Below are 22,319 nucleotides of genomic sequence, written 5' to 3'. Positions count from 1 at the left end.
AACCTTCCCGCCAGCACCGAACCCAGTCCTACTGCAATTTCCCCACCATCCCCCAGGGTCCAACTCCAATTCCCCACGAGTCCTCCCTACAACCCCCTCTGCCCAGTTTTGAATAAATGTTGTAGAGGGTGGGGGAAAGACACTTTGCAAGACACCAGAGGTAGAGTCAAGAGGTGGACTGAGGCCTTGCCTGTGAAAGCTCTCCATTTTTTATTGACGAGGAAGCTGGCAGCTTCTGGTGAGAAGCGCGTTACTGATGCCAGATGGCGGCATAAGGTTTTGTGAACCACGAGATTAAACCCTGCTGAGAGATCAAAAAGAAGCCAGAGAGAGTTCTCCTACATCATTGGCATCACTTAAATTCTTTAGGTCAAGGAGTGAAGTTTCGGTTCCTTGACAGCAGCAGAAGCCAGACGGGTGAAGACTGAGGACAGGGTGTCTTCTAAAAATGCTTAGATGTGTGTGTAGGCAACTACTGAATATCTGGGATATTCAGGAGAAATGGGACAGTGCTAACGGGTAGTTATGTGGATGGCTGGGTCAAGTGAGTTTAGCAAGGGGGGTGATCCAGGATTCTTTAAGGGTCGAGGGTGACCATAATTAGTTAAACCATGCATGGAACCGCTCACTCCACTAAGGTTGCGGGACATATCGCCTTTGCATTGGGAGGGTTTGAGGCCCTTCACAAGGCCAGGTCAGGCTCGGAGATGGTGCTTGACATGAAAGATGTGGGTGGGAGAGACATTAGGGGGCATTGTGGCAGGCTGTAGGTGATTAGGTCAGATTTAGCTTTCATTGTACTTCGTAGTTGAGCGATTTTGTCTGTTAAAGGCGTCTTGGATGCTGCTGCGCCAGGTATCATCTTTGTTGACAGATGGGGGCGCAGTAGGGGAATCTAATTCATGAAGGATGCTTCCACTATGCGGTTATTGTAGGATGCTGCTTTGGCTGTGTGGATAGCTGGTTTAGATTTTGTAGACGTCTGAGAATAGGGCCTTATTGGTTGCGGTGGGTTCCTTCTGCCAGAGTGTGAAGCTGGGTGGTGAACCAGGAATTTGTGTGGCTTGTGTTTTTTGTTTGCATGTTTGAGGGGCGCTAGTGACTGAACTGTGTCCGTAAGGAATTGTATTGCTTCACCAAGAGGTTGATATATTGGCGAGTTGGGAGCTTCGTGATTAGCAGCGGTAGAAGGCAGTCACTAGTGACATTGCAGGAGCTACTTGCTAATGTGGCTGATAAAGGAGGGGGGGGGCGGGTTGTGCCTCTGGCATAGGGATAGCGGAAATACACAGTTGTGGTCAGTCCATTGGAGACTACAGATATGTTGCAAGTATGGTCTAGTAACCAGTCAAGTGGGCATCCTTTGGAATGTGTGGGGTCAGGGATCCATTGGGTGCAGCTAATAGTGGAGGTAGCTTTGGCCAGGAATGAGACCCAACAGGCCATTAAAACCAAGACTGAAGTCTCCCAGGACCAAAAGCTGTGTTTTAGGCTTGTGGTTAGCAGCGAGGACTTGGATCATCTTCGAAGTGGTGGGAGGAGGGAAGGGGGAGGGGAACGTAGAGCAGGTAGACCGAGGGAGAATTTGGGTGAGCAACTGATTTTGGCAATTATAGATCAGTGTGGAATGGGTAATGCAGTGATGGATGCAAGTGGGATCAAGTCTTTATATATGAAGGCAACACGGCCTCCTTTACAGCCTGTCCAGTCGCCGCTGAATAGGGATTGCGATGGAAAAGTGCCAGGCCGACAGATGGCGAGAGCCACGTTTCTGGGATGGCCAGGATGTCAAAATGGTGGTGGTGCTTTTGAGCTTGTGGATGTCAAGTACATGGATGATGACAGACCTGGCATTAATGAGGGTGCATACAAGGAGAGGGGATGGTGACCAACATGTAGTTGAAGGCATATTGTCAGGGTTCATACATTTACTACCTTGCTTGGGTTCCCGTGACACAGGAAAGAGTTGCGTGTGAATAGGTCAGGGAAGCAGTATCCAGATGGAGATTCTGGTGTACAGTCCGGACTTAGAAATGGCATGGTAGCACGTGCAAGACCCCCACACCCTTCACCTCACAAGTGACCCAAAGTGGGATAGTACAAACACACGTGTGGAATTTTTAGGCCTCCAGTATAAATGTTGAGGTGGTGCAGGGTTAGGGTCTGTAAACCAGATGCGTTCAAGGAGAACTGTGGTCAATGGTCTAGGGGGCCGTGAACTGGCAGGAGGTGGTTGCAGCAGGGCTTGCTCGGACATTCTCGTACGAGCCCATTTTGTCAGGGCTAGAGACTTGCTCCTTGCACAAAACTGTTTATGTGATTTGCCGTGTGAACAGGAGATAGGCTGAGCTGACAGGTGGTGTGGGCTGGCTGTGGGAGTCGTTGGGAGAGTGCAAAGTTCTCCAGAGCAACAAAGTAAATCACTCAAAATGTTCACACGCCATTGGTGGATGGCAACAAACAATATGTTTTAAAAAATATTTCTAATACCACTAGGGTCTGAAGGGCTATTGGCTCCCATTCTGAGTGAAGGTCAGCGGCTTTGAATTTTTGCTTGCGAGCCGCGCAAACCCACACATTATAAGGTTCAATAGGTTGTCCACCTTGAAAGAAAGGGAGGATGGATTCCGAAAGGAATGAATAAAGGGAGGGAGAGAGGGGTGTAATACCTATAAATATGATAAGGTACACCATTCCAAAACTGGACAGAGGAACATGCAATTTCATTTTATCAAAATTCATTGATCTGAACTGAGTCTCTGCGTTACCCTGAGAGAATGGAAATGCCGAATATTATTGAAGTTTTGCTTTCAGCGATTTTATAGACCAACCAGTCAACATATCATTAGCCAACTGTTATTGCTGGCTTTCATTGTACTGGGTTGTTCTTTGTGGCATATTACAACACGCAAATACAACCTGTGTATGTACGGGTCTTTGTCCCGGGCACATGGGCCATCCAGCATAGAGATGCATGTAGTCCACCACTGGGTTCCCCCAGGTTCCACAAACGCCAAATTCTACACTCATTTTTAGTTACAATGCCCCGCCTGTGTGTTCTTCGAATTATAGTGTCAACTTCCACATCCCATTTCAAGCTGAACATACTCCATAGCACCAACCTCTGAAGCAAATTGCAGACTACTTTCCATGTTTTCGCTGTGTTCCCATTGTTTCACGTCTGTGTTCATCATTAGTTTTAACATGGGCCGAATTAATGTGTAAAATGATAAAATTGTAAAAAAAGATCGGCTACTGAGACACATTTCTGTTATGTTTTTGAAACAGCTACATCCTGCCTTTCTGCGATGGTCATCGATTAAAGATACCAACTGACAGGTTTTTTTAACCGGCAGCTGCACTTTTATGGCTGGATGACATGACACTTTTTTGGCAACGATCATCACGGTCCGATATGCCCTTATGCGGTACCAGCGATGAGCAACCTGACAGTTTATGGTGGCCTAGCGCCAAGCTGATGTCCAAGCCTTGCAATTCAGTGCGTCCAATGCACTTCTTATACCCAAAAGGAACACCCTGACAAACATTTGTGAATCGAGAACAAAGAAAAAAATTACCCATTTGCTTGAATGGCAATCGCCGGATGTTCTCAGAGCGTTGAAATAAAATTGTACAATTTTGCTATTTCCTTTAAAAGTATAGTTTATATTCAAAATTGGGACGCGATGTGTGTTGATATTCCAGGTTCTGTGTCAACTAACATTAACACGTAGGTGATGACTGGGCGCGTTTGGCTACGCTGCCCAGTAACATCACAGAGATAGGCAGAGATTATCACTAGGTTTGGGTGAGGTCAGCCTCAAGGGTGGGGGATATGATTTAGTGCCGCCAGGGCAGTCCACCTTGGGCTATGCGGCAACAGATAAGATCACAAGATGGCCACACCCTGCTGCCCATTTCGCATGTGTAAATTTAAATTAAAAAAAAAAAGGAAAAAGGAAAACTACGGTAAGGTGCATAGGAAATGTTTGTACAAATGATCAACGTATGCTTAAACACATGCCCGAACCCTCGGGACAATATTTTTGAGCACACTATTCCTTTAAACGGTTCACTGCAAGAGAAAAAAAAAAATTTAAAAACACAGGTAACAAAAGGCTATTGAGGTATGGAGGTGGAATTACGACAGAACCTTTGGCATGAAAGAGGGGTGCGTCCACAGCACCACGATTCGTGGAAAGTCAAGTATAGTTGTGCAGGATAGGGCCTGTATTTCACCCACCCTCCTGGCGGAGGTGATAGCCACCAGGAAAGGAGTTGTCCACGAGAGGAACTTGAGTGGGTCATGATGCATCAGCTCAAAGGGTGTCCACGCCCCTCGTCAAAACCACATTGCGTTCCCACACTGGGGCATGAGCCTTCACCAGCGGGAAAGAACAAAAAAGTCCTTTGAGGAATTCTGTGATGAGACCACAGTGAAGTCCTTAATGGAGACCTGCTGTAGCAGGAGATAGCTGCCAGATGTACCTTGATCAAGGCATGACCAGTCTAGCCTTGGCCAAGGATTGCAAACATGTAAGAATCTGCAGGGCCATGAACCACAGAGGGGTAAATCTTCTGCGACTGGCACCACGTAGCAAAAGAGCTTCCACTTGGGACCATAGCACTTCAGTAGACAACGCCCTAGCGAGGACCTCCCAGCAGTATGCAGGTAACTCATATCCTCCAAACTCTAGGGCTGCAGTTGAGCGATCCTGGCGAGAAGATCTGGGACCGCTGGTAGCATGATCGGAGGCAACGCTGGCTGGCTGAGAAGGTCCAAATAGCAAATCTGCCTCGGCCACGCCGGGGTGATGAGTAGCATCCTGCACTGACACTGAATGTATTGATGACTCGTAGTAGGAGAGTAAAATGAAAACACATACAGAAACATTGCCTCCCACGGGAAGGAGAACAAGCGTCCCAGGCTCCTCGGTTGGTGGAATCTGCTGGCCAACTTCAGCCATTTGGAGTTTACCGCCGCAAATTGATCGATCTTGGGCCTGCCCCACTTGGCAAAGAAGTGGTCCACCTGGTCCTGCCGCAGTTCCCGCTCATGGCAGGTGCAAAACTCCCTGCTGAGGGAATCGGAAATGGTGTTAGACTACCGCTCAGTGAAGGGGGACGAGAAACATTTTGTCTGACAGCCCAGCGCCTACCTCGAGAGTGCCAGGGATAGAGTGCCCCCTTGCTTCCCGATGTAGAACATTTTGGTGGTGTTGTCCGTGAAGATCCTCACCACCTTGCCCTTTAGCGACAGAAGGAAAGACTTGAGAGCCCAGAACACTGGCCATAGCTCCAGGATGTTGATATGGATATCCTTTTCTGGTAGCCACAGGCCTCTGGCGCGCGGACGTCCAGTGTGGACTCCCGAGCCTTCCAGGGAAGCGTCGGTCCTGGAACAGAGGTTTCTAGAATACCATGCCCCGGGTGATGTTGGAGTGGACACCCCACCACCTTCTTGCCCAACGGAACTCGTCATCCAGAGTTATCTTGTCTGCAACATTTCTGGACACCTGTACACAGCGAGTGTCCAGGAATTCCTGAAAAGGTTGCATCTGTAACCTGCAGAGCCGGATGATGTAGATGCAGGACAACGACATGCGAAAGCTACGACTTGCACAGTGGCCGTCTTTCCAACAGGCATTGCACCTTCCCCTTGGTTGGCACCCTCTCTTCCAAGGGCGATGCTAGGCAGGACACTAGTCTGGACCCCAGAAACAGCGCGTTCTGCGATGGTGTCAAGCAGGATTTATAACAGATGGAGAATCCCAGATCCGTCAGCAGCTTGACGGCCACCTCAGTGAGTCTGGCCAACTCTCACGAGCGGGCCTGGATGAGCCAGTCATTGAGGTATGGGTATACATGAATGCCTAAGACATAGATGGGCCGCCACCAGTGCCAGGCACTTTGTGAACACTCTGGCCGACATCAAACCAAAGGGTAGGGCCTTGAACTGGTAATGCAGTCCCTGCACTACGAAGCATATTTTGTTTCCTGTGAATGGATACGTGGCAGTAGGCGTCCTCCAGGACCAGCGATGTCAAGAAATCCCCTCTTTCCAGTTGGCCGAGCACGTGCTGCAACAGGGCCATCCAACTTCTGACACTTGCTCAGAAGTCAAAGATCGAGAATGGGCCTCCAGACCACCTCCTACCCCCCCCCCCCCCATCTTCTTTCTTACCAAGAAAGATCTGGAATAGACTCGAGCGCTGGAGTGATAGGGGAACCAGCTAGCTCTGCACCCCTTTTCGCAGCATGGCCCGTACCCCCTCCAAGAGCTGTGGGATGTGCTGCTCCCAACGTGCCACTAAAGGGATCCACGCACACCCATGTTGAAATTTAGGGTATGTCCTTCAGCATCAAGCACCCATCTGTCGGTGGTCATCTTATCACACTCGCAGACAAACCTAGTCAGCTAGCCTCCCACCGGGGTGCACAGGTGGGGGCCCAATGTCCTGGCAGGTTTAAACTTGCTTCAGCGCCAGCGCCAGCGCCCTGCTGGCGATGGTGTCCTCCATGGTAGGTTTGGGAGCACACTATGGGCTTCCTGGGTTGTAGATCTGGAAGGAGGAGAAACCTTTTCAAAGATCTGCATGACTTTCCTCTGGAGGAACAGTGCCCTGGGAACTCTCCAGCAGAACATGTGGTCTCTGTATCCGCCTTGACCTGTAGGGACTCGTCGACAACCTTGCCGAAAAGGTGATTTCTGTCAAAAGGCATGTCCAGCACCTTAGTCTGGACCTCCTGGCAGAAATGTGTGGCCTTCAACCAGCTTTGGTGACAAAGACCATCACCGTCCCCCCCCATCTGCCGGAACCCTGTGTCAGCAACGTACAGCGCCACTTTGCTGGTGTAATCAGACGCTACACCTCTCCCTCTTCGAAGAGGGAGATCACCTCCATCCTCTTGTCATCGGAAGAACTCCAAAAAGGCACTTGGGTGCGGAATCCGGTACTTCTTCTCCAGCCTATCCCACTTGGCTGGAGCCATGCAAAGGTTCTTCAAGATGACCAGAGGTCCCCCCCCCCCCCCCAACACGTCATCCAGGAGTGGCAACGCCACAATGGTCTTCCTCTTTGCCCCACACCTCTGGTACAGGAAACCCTCCTTCCTGGTTTCTTCCAGCTTGGGGGCTTTGGCGATCATGGAATGGAACCACCCCACCTCGTCCGGTGGGGGACGTTCTAGGCTGTGTGGATCCGCTGCCCACTCAGACGAGATCATCGTCCTTTGTCTTGGCCATATCCGTCCCAGTGTCAGCCTGCTGGGGAAACGAATACAGAGGCACTGGATGGCACTTCATCTTTGTCAGCGGTTGGTCATGGGCCTGAGGAACCATTGGAACAGGCCCTTGCGGCATCCTCTTCTGGATCCCAGACACAGGAGGGTAGACAGGATGTCCAGGGATACATCCCTCGGCTGTGCAGGCATAATCAGAACACTAGGCCCCACGCTGACATCCCCATGGACTGTGTGCAAGGACTCCAGGTCCTTGTCGTCCGTAGACTACACTTCCATGGCCTGCGACACGACCTTGGGCTGGTCCGGAGCCTCCTTGCAGCCCCCCCTCCCCTTTTCTCATCCTGAGGGGTTGAGCCGGCATTCTCTTTTCGCTGTGCCAGCAGACTTCACCAGTCACTGCAGCGCCTTGGAGGCAGGGAAACCTTCTGCGCTGTGGGTTATCTTTACGGGGTCAGCTCCTTGAGCCTTTGAGAGAGTTGCCGCCACCAGCTCCAAAGACTCGTGATTTTATTAAACCTCTACCTGCGCTAGATAACCACGAATGTGCCCTCTCCTATAACATCTCGTCTGTTTATCTCATACCTCACAAGATACTTCCCGCTTTGGAATATCTCGTCCTGATGAAGGCCACACCATCAGAGCTTATCCCAGTTCACCTCCTGGCCGAAACACTGTTGTGTTGACTGTTATATTGTCTGTGTTGTCCTTGTTCAACCCTACATTGTTTTGATGTACATGTGCTGATTATTACATGCTATCACCTCACTAAATCCACTGGTCTCCTTCCCAAGGACCCCTCAGTGGATGTGTAAGCATTGGAAAGACGCTACAAATATTTGAAATGTGGAGCCGGTATATTTGCTGATCAAATCATGCAAACACATACATTTTCTAAAAAAGACCTTTTTGCAGCATTTATTAATTTGCTGTTCAAATATTTTAATACATAGACATACAAAAGAATGTCCATAAATGACAAATTCTTCAAAAACAATGTGTATACAAATGCATAAAGCCATCATTTTCATGTTCTTTACATGAAAATGACTGTGCATAAGTCAGTATTGCATTTGTAAACAAACAAGCAAACAGCAGAAACTCCTGTTCTAGTTGTAAAGTTTTTAGTCTCACTGGTAGGTTGTGCTAAATATATATACTTTATCAAGGCCTTATTAGGGTCAGTTGTTAAACAAACAAGTGACCAATCAAGGTAGAAGATTTGTATGGCAACACAGGCAAATGTACAACACAACTGAGATGGAGGATGCACAGAGTCAAAATCACCATCCAAATCTGGTTGGTTGTGCAATACAGCATGGAGGGTACTGACCAACAGTGTACGAGAGAGATTTCTTTCGGACACAAGTTTATATAGCATATGCAGAATTGCAAGAGCAATCTAACAATTGTGAATCATACAAATAAGGCAGCATGGTCTAAAAAGAAAAAAACATTAAAAAGTGTTATCCCGTCCACAGGATTATTTGCTCCTGGGCTACTCTAATGTCCTCTCACCGGTCTGCCTTGCATCAAAGACTCCTGGTGTAACCACGATTGTCCCAACAGGGTTTACCTTTGAAGCACTGGACCACTCCTTATCCCCTCGGGGTATACGGTGTCCTCTTGTGAAGATGGTAGGACTTCAGAGAGGACAAGGATTTCTAGGGAAGGGTCAAAATAGTTTACTTTGGGTTAAACCGTCCCAGACAGCCAATAGAAGACAAAAGGCCCCAACAGTTGAGACTAGAAACAAAGTTCCAAAAGGGGTTTGGTCAGGTGAATGGCAGATTTCCAAAGACCCACCATATGAAACTACGCATGCTTCTCATTACTCATACTACCACCAAGGAACACACAATTAACATAGAATTGGGATTCAGTTGATACTGTTGAAGGCAATGCCTCGCTGTCGGAAAGTGTGTTCCAGCAGGCTAGTTACAGAAAAGCACAGATAACCTCCAACTTGGGGCTGCCCACAAGAATGATGGGCTCCAATGACATGTTCATTTATTATTTGACAGCAGGGCAACTTGCACTGGTACATGCAAAGACTCCTCCGTGAAGGAGGTAATTAAGTGCATTTTGCGGTTTTTCGAATTAGAAAATGCGCTGACAAGCGCGTACCTGCACACTCACTATCCTACGTATGCAGGTACCAACGCATCAACGTCGACTTGTTAGATAAGTCATTGGAAGCAACTGTGCAGATCTTTTGCTCCCATGTGGGGAGGACAGATGGACACAATCACACCTTAAGTGCAAATCATATCTGGCTAACTACTAAATGTCAGGGTGTGCCCCACTACTTTCATAAAAGCATTCAGCTAGATGGTACCAGTTGAGGTGGCAGGGGAGTCCAGAACAGAAGAAATGCTCTAGGTAACCACCAAGCAAGTAATTGCTGCTGGAAATTTCAACCGCCTTCCAAGGCATTCAGACAACTTCCCCAAACAAGTTCAGGAAGTTGGCCAACACACCTCTATGCATATGCATGCTTGATGCTCTGCTACCAATTGCACAATAGAATGAAGACTGCACACAAGGGCATTGTGGCACTGTTACAGCAAGGTTACATGAGAAGGGCAGTTTCACCTCTGTGGCTCTTGGTTACAATGAGACAGATAACAGACAGTTGATGGTTACTTTGACAATGAAGTAGTGGGCAAAGTTACAATGAATATGAAAACAGAGGTCTCGAGGGTTCCGTTGTTAGAGGAACACCGAGAAACCTCCTGTAACCTGCTGTTGCGTGGGGCCTTGTGAGGTGGGGTGAGCTAATTGAAGAGCTTAGTTTTGAGTGCTTTGTGGAATGATCAGTGAGCGGTCTCATTCCTTATGTTTGTTGGGAGGGCATTCCAATGTTTGGGGAGCAGATTGGAAGCTGGAACCTCCGGCTTTGGTCCTCTTGAAAGTGGCGACATTAAGATTATGGAGTGGTGCAAACGTTTGGGTCTGGATGAAGTATTCCTGCTTATTTTTTCTGAAAGGTATGACGGGGCTGTGAGCGAGAGGCATTTATGGGTTATGGAACAGAATACATTCCTTGACTGGGAGCCAGTGGGCATCACACCTAGCGTGGGAGATGTGCTCCCTTTTGGAAATGCTCAGCACTGCCCTGAAAGCATTATTTTGAATGATAGTCCAGTTTTGCCCCAGTTTTGTCCAGTTTTGCCCCAATGGTGGCTCCAAGTTTACATAATCCTACTTAACATCTTAAAAACAGAGGACTTTGTTTAGCACAAGTGGACAGTGGCACACAGATTAAATGATTCACTAGATGTGTGATGCAAGGACATTAGACAAAAAGTGTTGTGCCCCACAACATGTTACAGAGAGGAGTTTTGGGAGCTCCACTCCAAGAATTAGTGGGAACTGTTCTCCCCTCCTGTATTGGCCAGTGCAAAGCATGGTGAAGCTTTAAGTGGGCAAAGCTTGAAGAGGGTTATGGGAACATTGCTCTTTTTAAAGCTTCCAACACAATTTAAGAAATGCAATTGAACATCCCCCTCAAGCTTTACTGCCCAACTGATGACACCTGGGGTTGCAAGTAGTTTAGGACGCTCATGGACACTTGAAAAATTGCAATAAGCAGAGAGTGGTGGTCCATCATGCTTACATAGGCAGGCAGCCTACAGATTAAGCATGCCTCAATGTAGCAAATTCACAAACTGCGTCACGGAATACTAGATTTCAAATAAGTGATTGTGAGAGTGGCATTTTGTACAGGACTAGCATGGCCAAGGCATCCAACTGATCCACAATTGTATTGATGGTCAAGGAGCCGACTGCCTTTTAAGAAAAGGATGGTCCATGGGTTAGTGACTGGGCAAGTTGACATATTGTTAAGAGAAAGGCAACATTACCTTCTAATGAACATGGGCTGCTTTGGAGGAGTTGTGCATTTTTGAAATTCACGCCACACCTACATGGAAATCCAATACAGGACAAAAACGTGATCAAAACACATTCAATACAATAAATCACGTATTGCAAGTATAAAACACTGCTGGCGTACCAGCAGCTGAACAAAAATGCTACACAAGGCAATGCAGTAATTGCTGAATACTTAAAGTATGGGTTGTCAAGGTTAGTCCAAGATCTTAGACTTGTCAGAGGAATTAGAAATTGACAAACAGACGATCACTTTAAATTCTAGTTGCCCCCGAGTTCACATCAAAGCACCAAGCAACAACATTTGAATCTCACATTGAGTGAAATGTGTCTCACGACAGGATCCGGTGCAGAGTATCAAAGCTCCACTCCAGGTTTTAGTGAGAAGTGCTCTTCCCCTCTGTGTTGGCCATTTCAAAGCACAAAAAGCTTCGAATGGGCAAAGCTTGAAGGGGACAGATGATGGAAAATGGGGAAATTGGACCACAAAAAAGGATCAATTGTGTCAAGCAAATAGCAGGTCTCTAGAGCGGAGTTAAGAACACAAACTGTACTGCAGCAGGTCAGTGATCAACATTTACAGCACACAGATTAATTTGAAAGAGCCAACTGACAGCACAATAAACTGCAGTGGTTCAGGAGCAGACAGAATTATAAACAAGTCGGGTGTGCGATTGCAAGAAGCATTCAGAGGAAATAATGGCTCGGTTTCAGTTAACACGTTACAGACTATTGGGTTCGATTACTTGACATTTAAGGGCAGTTGAACAGTGGCAGGCACATGGATTTAAAAATCCACACCAATGTGAGCGACTCGTCGGGCGAGGCTGCCATTTTCAAATGAAAAAGAGAATGGAATCGAATAGGTGCGCTTGGGGCATGAAGAAAATACCTTGTAACAAAAAACGACAGCGCAAGTCGTCCATCTGGCATCATCTGTAATAGAAAAGAAAAGTGTTACTACAATGTTCAAACAGTGCATTGTAACTCAATCACCCCCGTTATCCCCCAGCCCAAACAATATACTACTTAATGTTTCAGGAAACTATGCATGGTTATAAACATACATGAACTGCCTGTAAAATATGAAAGTCAAATCCTGACAGTATATCTAGAGGAAAGCACTTTACATAATTGAACTTGAGCTCACAGGGGGTGTACGCCCTTCCGAATATACTAGAGATTTGCAACACCATGAGTAGAGTAGCAATGAAAAACACATGCGTCTCAAAGACTGTCAAATGAAAGTGTGTCTCACGACAGGATCCGGCACAGAGTGGAGAAACTCCGCTCCAGGTTTTAGTGAGAAATATTCTCCCCTCCTGTGTTGGCACTACAAAGCATGGTGGGCTAAGAGTGCACATTCAAAGGGGACTGAAGGCAAAATTACAAAAACCGGGCGTTCCACTTCGTAAAACGGGTAGTCTCCAAAATAACTCTGGATCAGGGCATGAGTTGTCTGCGCATTCTAAAAGGCTGCCACGTGATGGCACAATGCAGTTAAAGCTTTTTGCATTAACAGAACAGAAGACGTACCTGTGGCAGTTACTGCAAAAGCTACCCTTTGGCTAAAATAAATGAGTCAGTGGCACAACCCCCGAGGAACAAACACCCGAGCACGGACCCACGAAACTAAGTGGCTCGGCCTAACCGCTAGAGTAACGTAAGATCCATGAGGCATAGAAATGTTTAATGGCAACAAGGGCGATCAGACACTGCAACTGTGCAGCAGGCTGCACCGACAAGTCAGGTTGTGCAATACAGCACGGGGGTAGGGTACTGACCAACCAATGTATCATATTCCTCGATCAGAAACGTGTGTCAAGATTCACAGGCCACCAAACCCCCCCCCCCCCCCCCATCTTTCTCGCATAAGTTTGCATAACATTGCTCTTGCAAAACTAGCCGCCTCCTCGTGGGGTAAGGTCTGTGCCCCAGTGGATGATTTAAATTGCAAAATCACCTGTTACAGCAAGTCCTTTCCCCATCCCCCCCCCCCCCACAATCCGAGCCCCTTTCTGGTTCCACTCCTCTTGCCTACCCAGTCCCGTTGATTGGCATATTTACTTCTTAAATTCAGTACTCTAGGGCAGCCCACCGTCTGTTGCTGCACTTTCTGGCAAAGGGCAGCTCCTGAAGAAGCGGCTACAGTGTTAGCCTGCAGCCATCAACCAGCAGCGAATGACTTGGTAGGCTGGGTGGGGGGGGTAGTTGGGGACCAGCAATTACTGCTCCCCGTTAGACTGTCCAACCCATCTTATCCCAAAATATTTTAAAACGTATAGTCAGTTGTGCATTAATTTTAGCCACATCCAACACCTAGGCCAAATGAACCATATATCATTTATAGTCAAGTAGCACCATTTGTACTCGCAGCAAAAAGGCACGTACCCATATGCCCTGCTATCCCAAACCTTATAGCCACTGCCTGTATTGCCATACACCCCCAACCCTTATTTTGGCCTCTATCCAGGTGTCCCAAATCCAGGTGCTACTACGGACAGTAGGCATCTAAAGCTGGATTCACAGAGTGGTTTCCAATGGGATTGCACCATTATGAAACACTTATAATCAGGCCCCTGGTAACTCAGTTGGACGTGCTGCCTCTACCCAGTCACATAATCTGATGTACAATCTGATGTACACTGCCCATAGGTTAGACACCAGGCCACACTGCCCAAATCAAGAGCCGCACACACAAATAGGCCTGAGACCCCTACCACAACCCATCTCAGCACTCCAGAACGCACATGCCATCCTCCCAGCCTCCTACACCGCACTGCTCAAACAAGAGCGGCAACACTGAGTGGTAGCAGAAAACAGACCGCTGGAATATTCCAGACCGCCCAGTGACCCAGGATCCCCAGGACCAACCCCACCCCCAAAATCTGCTCACCTGCACCCTCTGCTCACACCTCGCCCAAGCAACATAGCACCCCCAAACACCAACCCATACTCCCCTTAAGGCAGCAAGAGCAGCCCTGGCCAAAACCCAAGCCCCCTCCCACCCAAATGCCAAGACCCAGACCATAGCAGCCCCCCCCCTTGCTTCGCCCCTCTCCAACCCAGATCCCAAACCCTGCCACCTCACTACAGGACCAAACCTTCCCGCCAGAACCCAACCTGGTCCTACTGCAATTTCCCCACCATCACCAGGGTCCAACTCCAATTCCCCACGAGTCTTATCTACAACCCCCACTGCCCAGTTTTGAATAAATGCTGTAGAGGGTGGGAGAAGACACTTTCCAAGACACCAGAGGTAGAGTCAGGAGGTGGATGAGGCCTTTCCTGTGAAAGCTCTCAATTTTCCATTGACGAGGAAGCTGGCAGCTTCTGGTGAGAAACGTGTTACTGATGCCAGATGGTGGCATAAGGTTTTGTGAACCACGAGATTAAACCCTGCTGAGAGATCAAAAAGAAGCCAGAGAGAGTTCTCCTGCATCATTTAAATTCTTTATGTCAAGGAGTGAAGTTGCGGTTCCATGCCAGCGGCAGAAGCCAGACTGAGGACAGGGTGTCTTCTAAAAATGCTTAGATGCGTGTGTAGGCAACTATCTGGGATATTCAGGAGAAATGGGACAGTGCCAACGTGTCGGTAGTTATGTGGATGGCTGGGTCAAGTGAGTTTAGCAAGGGGGGTGATCCAGAATTATTTAAGGGTCGAGAGTGACCATAATTAGTTAAACCATGCATGGAACCGCTCACTCCACTAAGGTTGCGGGACATATCGCCTTTGCATTGGGAGGGTTTGAGGCCCTTCACAAGGCCAGGTCAGGCTCAGAGATGGTGCTTGACATGAAAGATGTGGGTGGGGGAAGACATTAGGGGGCATTGTGGCAGGCTGTAGGTGATTAGGTCAGATTTAGCTTTAATTTTACTTCGTAGTTTGGCGATTTTGTCTGTTAAAGGCACCTTGGATGCTGCTGCACCAGGTATGGTCTTTGTTGACAGATGGGGGCGCAGTAGGGGAATTTAATTCATGAAGGATGCTTCCACTATGCTGTTATTGTAGGATGCTCCTTTGGCTGTGTGGATAGCTGGTTTATATTTTGTAGACGTTTCAGAATAGGGCCTTATTGGTTGTGGTGGGTTCCTTCTGCCAGGGGTGGTGAACCAGGAGCTTGTGTTTTTTGTTTGTATGTTTGAGGGGCGCTAGTGACTCAACTGTGTCCGTAAGGAATTGTATTGCTTCACCAAGAGGTTGATATTGTGGCGAGTTGGGAGCTTCGTGATTAGCAGCGGTAGAAGGCAGTCACTACATTGCAGGAGTTACTTGCTAATGTGGCCGATAAGGGGGTGGGTGGGGGGGGTTGTGCCTGTGGCATAAGGATAGCGGAAATACACAGTTGTGGTCAGTCCATTGGAGACTACAGATATGTTGCAAGTATGGTCTAGTAACCAGTCGAATGGGCATCCTTTGGAATGTGTGGGGTCAGGGATCCATTGGGTGCAGCTAATAGTGGAGGTAGCTTTGGCCAGGAATGAGACCCAACAGGCCATTAAAACCAAGACTGAAGTCCCCCAGGACCAAAAGCTGTGTTTTAGGCTTGTGGTTAGCAGCGAGGACTTGGATCATCTTCGAAGTGGTGGGAGGAGGGAAGGGGGAGGGGAACGTAGAGCAGGTAGACCGAGGGAGAATTTGGGTGAGCAACTTATTTTGGCAATTATAGATCAGTGTGGAATGGGTAATGCAGTGATGGATGCAAGTGGGATCAAGTCTTTATATATGAAGGCAACACGGCCTCCTTTACAGCCTGTCCAGTCGCCGCTGAATAGGGATTGCGATGGAAAAGTGCCAGGCCGACAGATGGTGAGTGCCACGTTTCTGTGATGGCCATGATGTCAAAATGGTGGTGGTGGTGGTTTTGAGCTTGTGGATGTAAAGTACATGGATGATGACAGACCTGGCATTAATGAGGGTGCATACAAGGAGAGGGGATGGTGACCAACATGTAGTTGAAGGCATATTGGCAGGGTTCATACATTTGTGGAAGACCACCTTGCTTGGGTTCTTGTGACACAGGAAAGAGTTGCATGTGAATAGGTCAGGGAAGCGGTATCCAGATGGAGATTCTGGTGTACAGTCCGGACTTAGAAATGGCATGGTAGTACGTGGACTGCAGGCCAGGTGGTTGTCAGCATGGGCCTTCAGGGCACACATGGAAGCCTTGGACTTGAGAACCCATGGAATAGCAACACTGTTTATAGCACTGGGGTGCATAGAATGGAAGTGTTATTCGCTCACTGCTGCTCCCTTCTCCTGGGGTGCAGACAGGAACGGGGTGGGGGCGTCTGCAAAATAACATAAGGATTGAGGCATACTGGTGCTTTATCCGTATTGAGCACTGGCAGGAACACGGTGGGGTGAGGCAGTGCGACAACCATGGGCTTCTGCAGGGACCATAGCTGCATGTGCTGTGTGTTGGCAATAGTGGAAGTGCAGGGATGTTGGGTGTTTACAGTAGTTTTGTGGAGGTAGGAACGGCATGAGGGGTGGAAGGGTGCTTGGAAAGTTATAGGTACCCATTGCATTAGCCGAGTAACATTCTAGCACTTAATCTGTGGCTCAGCCTCCCCAGCGTTTAACCACACCCCCCCCCCCCCCCCCAAACCTCCTCTTCCTTGCTGCACTTGCACGTTCTGAAAAGGCAAAGTAGGTTCGTCCTCTTCCTTTTCCCCCACTGCTCTTAAATATTATGTGTTTTATGCATTTCCCACATCTACTCCCTCTTGCCCTGTGGGCACTTTCAAACAGTATTTCCTTACTGTACAAGTACCTAACAAGCAAACAAATAAATTACATCTGAGGTCTTGTACAAACTATTTCTTTCACATCTTTTTGGTGTTCCAGAAGCAAATGTTAACCAACGGGTATTGCATGTTTCTCCGTTCTGATTGCCTGAAGTTGTTCTTTTGAATAAACCAATTGCTAACCCAGCAAGTAGCAACGTTTTGAGCCCTGAGGAAAAGCAAAATTCGAAACAAGTAGGCTCACTGATGACAATGGCCAGAAGTGAAGCACAATAAAACAAGGACGAGAACTTGCAATATCTCTCTTGTACCTTTAAATGAATAAAATACAAGAAAGTTCATACGAAATCAGTTTAGGGAAGGCACTGTTAGCAACTGAGTTGTACTTGAGCATTCCCAATATTGGTTTGCTACTTAGAATCTCTGCAGTTATACTTGCCTCCGAGGATTTCCAATATAGGTTGGCCAGTTTGAATCTTGCCATTGGGATAATGTGCTACAATTGCATTTTGCAGCTTCAGTTCCCCCCCCCCCCCCCAATTACAAGTTTGCCACTTGGATTCTTGTCACAGAAGTCAAACCCGCATGACTAAAACTAACACATCAGACCTACTTCACCCCCCTCCTCCCTTGTGCACGACTCGTAAAATACAGCCACGCTGCACACAAACAGTCCAGCTGTTCACACAGCTCTTGCCTAGGAATACAGGTTGTCAGATACCTAGAAAGTCTGCCAACCTTAGATTTGGCAATAAATGAACCACTTTCATAACAGATTTAAGTCTTCCAATGGGCGTTTATCCACCCCAGCGCTTCCAAGGTCACACCGATGGCAGTAGGTGATATTCAAATTCCACCCAATATAACATCTAGAACTGCAACGTCTTCCTAGTCACACAATACTAGATTTCAAATATGCAAATGTGAAAAATTGGGACAAAGGATAACTACAATTGGCATGACAGCAGGCTAGGGCTCTGATGATTCAACCATGCAAAAAAATAGGTTATGGCTACAACCCATTTGAGTGGTATTTTGCACAGGACCAGCATGGCCATGGCATCCTAACTTGGTACAATTGTTTTAATGTGGCAATCAGCCATCTTATTCGTTGCCATGGTGTGGAAGGACTTCTAAAAACAAAGGATGGCCCATGGGCTAGTAACTGGCCAAATAGACTACTCATTAGGATTACAATATTGTTAATAGAAAGTGAACAGTGGCATGCACATTATATTACCTTCTAAGGAACATTGACTACGCTTCAAAATGGAGTGATCCGTTCTTGAAATTCATGCCACACATAAATGGAAAGCCTACAAAAAGGACAAAAAAACGTTTTCACAAGCAATTTAAACAAGAAATCATGTATTCCAAGCACAAAACCCTGCTGGGGTACACAGCTGAAAGTTGGGAGAGCGTTCATAGTGTAATGCATAAAGAGCAGGTTGTCATGGATAAGTATGAGATTTTACACAATAAAAATTGACAAATACAGACGGTAACTTTAACTTCTAGTAGCCCCTTGGTTCACATCACAGCACCAAACACTAATCTCACGTGAGTGGGATGTGCCTCATGACAGGATCCAGTGCAGAGTATCGAAGGTCAACTCCAGGAGGGGGAGAGAAGTGCCATTGCCCTCTGTGTTTGCCATTTCAAAGCATGAGAAGCTTTAATAAATGGGGAAAAGCTTGAACGGGACCAGTGAGGGTGGTTCGGGGGCGGGGCACAAAAAAGGAGAAATTGCTCCAAGCAAATTTTAGAACACCAACGGAAACTGTTCAGCAAGTCAGTGGTCCAGACATTTATTAACCCACTCCCCCACGCACAAAGATTTTTTTTTTATATATACAAAAGGAGCCAACTGACAGCAGTTTGGGAAAAGAACGAACGGACACAAGTAGGATAGTTTGTGTCAAAAAAAAAGTTATATTTAAATTACAAAAGCAACAGACGGAAGTCGAATACAAAGAATCAAACACGGCCGGTTTATGTGTCAAAGGAAAACACTGAACATAAATGAGCTCAATTGGTTTAGACCCTTCCAGTATGCTACAGACCCACAACGTCATGCTTGTGGAATATGCATAGAGTAGCAATGAAAAACAACATTCCGCAGATTTTGAGAATCAGGTCCGACAAGTGAAAGGGTTGTGTCTCATGACAGGATCCGACACAGAGTGGATCAGCTCTGCTCCAGGTTTTAGTGAGAAATGTTCTACCCCCCCCCCCCCCCCCCCTGTTGGCCACTACAAAGCATGGTGGGCTAAGAGTGAACATTTAAAAGGGGACTTAAAGTTTTTAAAAAAAAAAAGTTAGTTCACGCGTCTTAAAAGCAACCACGGTTGAGGAGCGTTTCAAGCATTTTGTATTACCATGACAAAGGTTTGCATGCCAGTTGCCACTAACACGAACCCTTTAAATACGCCAGAGGCGCACAAACAACATGTGAGCACTGATCCAAGAGACCAAGTTACTTAGTCTAACAGCTAGCGCCAAGTCTGCAGAGACCCGCGCGTCATAGAACATGTTTAATGGCAACATGGGCAAATGAACAACACGGCTGAGCAGCAAACTGCAGACAGTCAAAATCACGTTGGTTTCGCAAACAGCATGAGGGTACAGACGAGCAGTGCACCATCTGTATAAGCAGCCTTACATATTCTTTCTCGCACAAGTTTGTATAGCACATGCAGTAACTCAAGAGCAACGCAACAATTATGAAGCATAAAATAAAGCACCATATTCTTTCAAAATCTAAAACACAAAAACAGCGATCTCCCGTCCACATGATTATATTCTTCTGGGCTAATCCACTCCAATGACCTCTCTCCAGTCTGCCCTGCAGCAAGGTCCAGTGATTACCACCCTGGTGCGACCACGATGGTCCGGAACAAAAAAAAGACTGGGCCACTTCTTATCCCCTCAGGGTATATCCTGCCTCTTGGGAAGGTGGTATGACTTCAGAGAGGACAGCGGGATTTCTAGGGATAGGGCAAAATAGTTTACTTTGGGTTAAACAGTCCCAAACGCCAATAGAAGACAAAAGGGCTACAAAGTAGAGAGTAGAAACAAAGTTCCAAAAGGGGTTTGGTCAGTTTAATCGGGTTTTCCACAAAGACCACCTTATCAAACTACATATGCTTCATATTACTCATACTAACACACAATTACATATAATTGGGATTCAGTTGACACTGTTGAAGGCAGAGCCTCGCTGTCGGAAAGTTGTGTTTTAGCAGGCTATTGCAGAAACGCACAGGTAACCTCCAACTTAGGACTGCCCACAAGAATGATGGGCTCGAATCATTATTTGACCATGGCGATTTACAACACTGGTAAATGCAAAGACTCCTCGGGGAAGGAGGTACATTTGCTGTTTTTCGAATTCGAAAATGGGCTTTGACGGGTGTAGCTGCACACTATCCCTATCCTATGTATGCAGGTACCAATGATAGAAACGTCAGATTTTTTTTTTAATGACAACATTGGAAAAGACTGTGCATTTGCTTCTTTTGCTCCCATGTGGGGAGGATAGATCGGCGCAATCACACCTAAAGTGCAAACCATTATATCTGGGTAACTACTAAATGTCAGGGTGCGCCCCATTATTCCGTCATACAATCATTCAGCGTGTTAAGGTAGTACCAGGTGAGGTGGCAGGGAGAACCCCGAACAAAAGATGCTCTAGGTAACCAACAGGCAAACAATTGTTGATGGCAATTTCAAACCTTATTAAAAATCTGCCTTTTAACTAGGCATTGAGACTGTTCTGGAAGAAGGCTGCGTTTGCCTTCACAACTCTACATATATGCCCGCTTGATGCTCTGCTACCATAGAGCAGGTGTCAGGATTCTTGAAAAGGATCAATCAACTTAGCCATTAAGCGAGAAAACATTACTTCAACAGCAATAGACCACTAAAAGCAGCATAACATACAATTAGGGAACAAAAAGGAAATAAATTCCCCTGCATCTCCAATGCAAAGATTAAAATGTATAGTCATACATTCAATAGAGGATCTTCATGTTTACTCCCGCAATCCACTGCTCGAAGCTTACCTACCTGGAAGAAAAAAAAAAATACATTACCAATTTGCACCTCAAATAGAAACATTAAAACTTTTGAAAGCGAAGTATGCAAAGCATAGCCAATACAAGAAGTTAAATAAAGTCACGTGGGAACCTGCCAGCACATGGTGAAAGCGGTAGGCCATCTATAGAGGCAGACTTTAACTGGTTCCAAATTGAGCGTTTTGGGTCAGGCCAACTTGACGCAGGTTTTAAAAAAAAAAAAATCCAGATTCCCCTTCCCCAGTGACTACCCTGCAACTATTTACACTGCCCTAGTCTTTAATTACAGAACCTTATCGAAGAGTGGGGAGGCGGGATAAGAAAGATCACCAGTCTTGTGGTAGTTTGCTACCCCCTGAACCTCACTTGTTAACCCTGGGGGGCCCCCCACAGCACATTGCTCCAGGCTAGGTTTACGCTTTATAAATCCCATACTAACAAGGACTAAAGAATTTGCCAATAACCCATGCCAGAATGTAGCTGGCTTCGATTCCTAGTAGTGTCAATAATTCTCATTTCTAAATGCATCTTCCATGATCAATTGATCACTGTACCAAGTACGGCACCTCAGGCAAACCAAGTTCTCAAGCCTTCTACTGAAGCATCCAAGAAAACCTTGATGAATGTTTAGCACATAAGTGGACAGAGTCAAAGAATAAATGAGTCACAAAATCTGCGATGCAAGGACATTTTCTACAAAAAGCGTTGTGCCCCACAACATGTTACAGAGAGGAGTTTTGGGGGCTCCACTCAAGGAATTAGCAGGAACTGTTCTCCCCTCCTGTATTGGCCACTAGAAAGCATGGTGAACCTTTAAGTGGGCAAAGCTTGAAGAGGGTTATGGGAACATTGCTCTTTTTAAAGCTTCCAACACAATTTAAGAAATGCAATTGAACACCCCCTGCGCTTTACTGCCCAACTGATTGAAACTAGCCATTTAGACGCTCATGACAGCTTTAAAAATTGCAATTAAATTTGCAGCGAGTGGTGGCGGTCCACTATGCTTAGAAGGCAGAAAGCATGCCCCAATGTAGCTAATTTACAAGCTGCTTTGAGAACTAGAACGGCAAAGGCTTCAGAGTCACGTAATACTAGATTTCAAATAAATGAATGTGAAAAATATTAGGACAGAGGTTTACTCTCCAAACTATCTGCAAAACGACTGACCTTAACATGACAGAAGGCTAGACCCAAGAAAGAGTCCCTACATACAAAAAAAACGGGTTATGGCTACCAACCGTTTCAGTGGCGTTAGATGACTAGCAGGGCCGAGGCATTCCAACTTGGTACAATTCTTTAAATATGGCAATCCAAGATTGTATTCAAGGAGCAGACGGCCTTTTAAGCAAAGGATGC

The 22,319-nt window shown here is 46.7% G+C and overlaps 3 non-coding genes and 2 pseudogenes across 3 annotated transcripts; all 5 read right to left on the bottom strand.

Moving 5' to 3' along the window:
- Window positions 1-10,552: 10,552 nt before the first annotated feature.
- LOC138517142 (small nucleolar RNA SNORA26) lies at window positions 10,553-10,674 on the bottom strand. The gene has a single exon (XR_011282395.1). It is a non-coding gene; the product is annotated as a small nucleolar RNA SNORA26 (small nucleolar RNA).
- A 785-nt stretch (window positions 10,675-11,459) lies between these two features.
- LOC138517132 (small nucleolar RNA SNORA26) lies at window positions 11,460-11,579 on the bottom strand. The gene has a single exon (XR_011282392.1). It is a non-coding gene; the product is annotated as a small nucleolar RNA SNORA26 (small nucleolar RNA).
- Window positions 11,580-12,381: 802 nt separating this feature from the next.
- LOC138517137 (small nucleolar RNA SNORA26) lies at window positions 12,382-12,511 on the bottom strand (annotated as a pseudogene).
- Window positions 12,512-19,039: 6,528 nt separating this feature from the next.
- LOC138517143 (small nucleolar RNA SNORA26) lies at window positions 19,040-19,182 on the bottom strand (annotated as a pseudogene).
- A 2,484-nt stretch (window positions 19,183-21,666) lies between these two features.
- On the bottom strand, window positions 21,667-21,788 carry LOC138517147 (small nucleolar RNA SNORA26). The gene has a single exon (XR_011282397.1). It is a non-coding gene; the product is annotated as a small nucleolar RNA SNORA26 (small nucleolar RNA).
- Window positions 21,789-22,319: the final 531 nt, after the last annotated feature.

Source organism: Ambystoma mexicanum, chromosome 6q, assembly GCF_040938575.1.
Source record: "Ambystoma mexicanum isolate Mex_15411 chromosome 6q, UKY_AmexF1_1, whole genome shotgun sequence".
NCBI lineage: Eukaryota > Metazoa > Chordata > Amphibia > Caudata > Ambystomatidae > Ambystoma > Ambystoma mexicanum.
The sequence above is the reverse complement of the archived record's forward strand: the minus strand, read 5'-3'. Positions and strand labels throughout refer to the sequence as shown.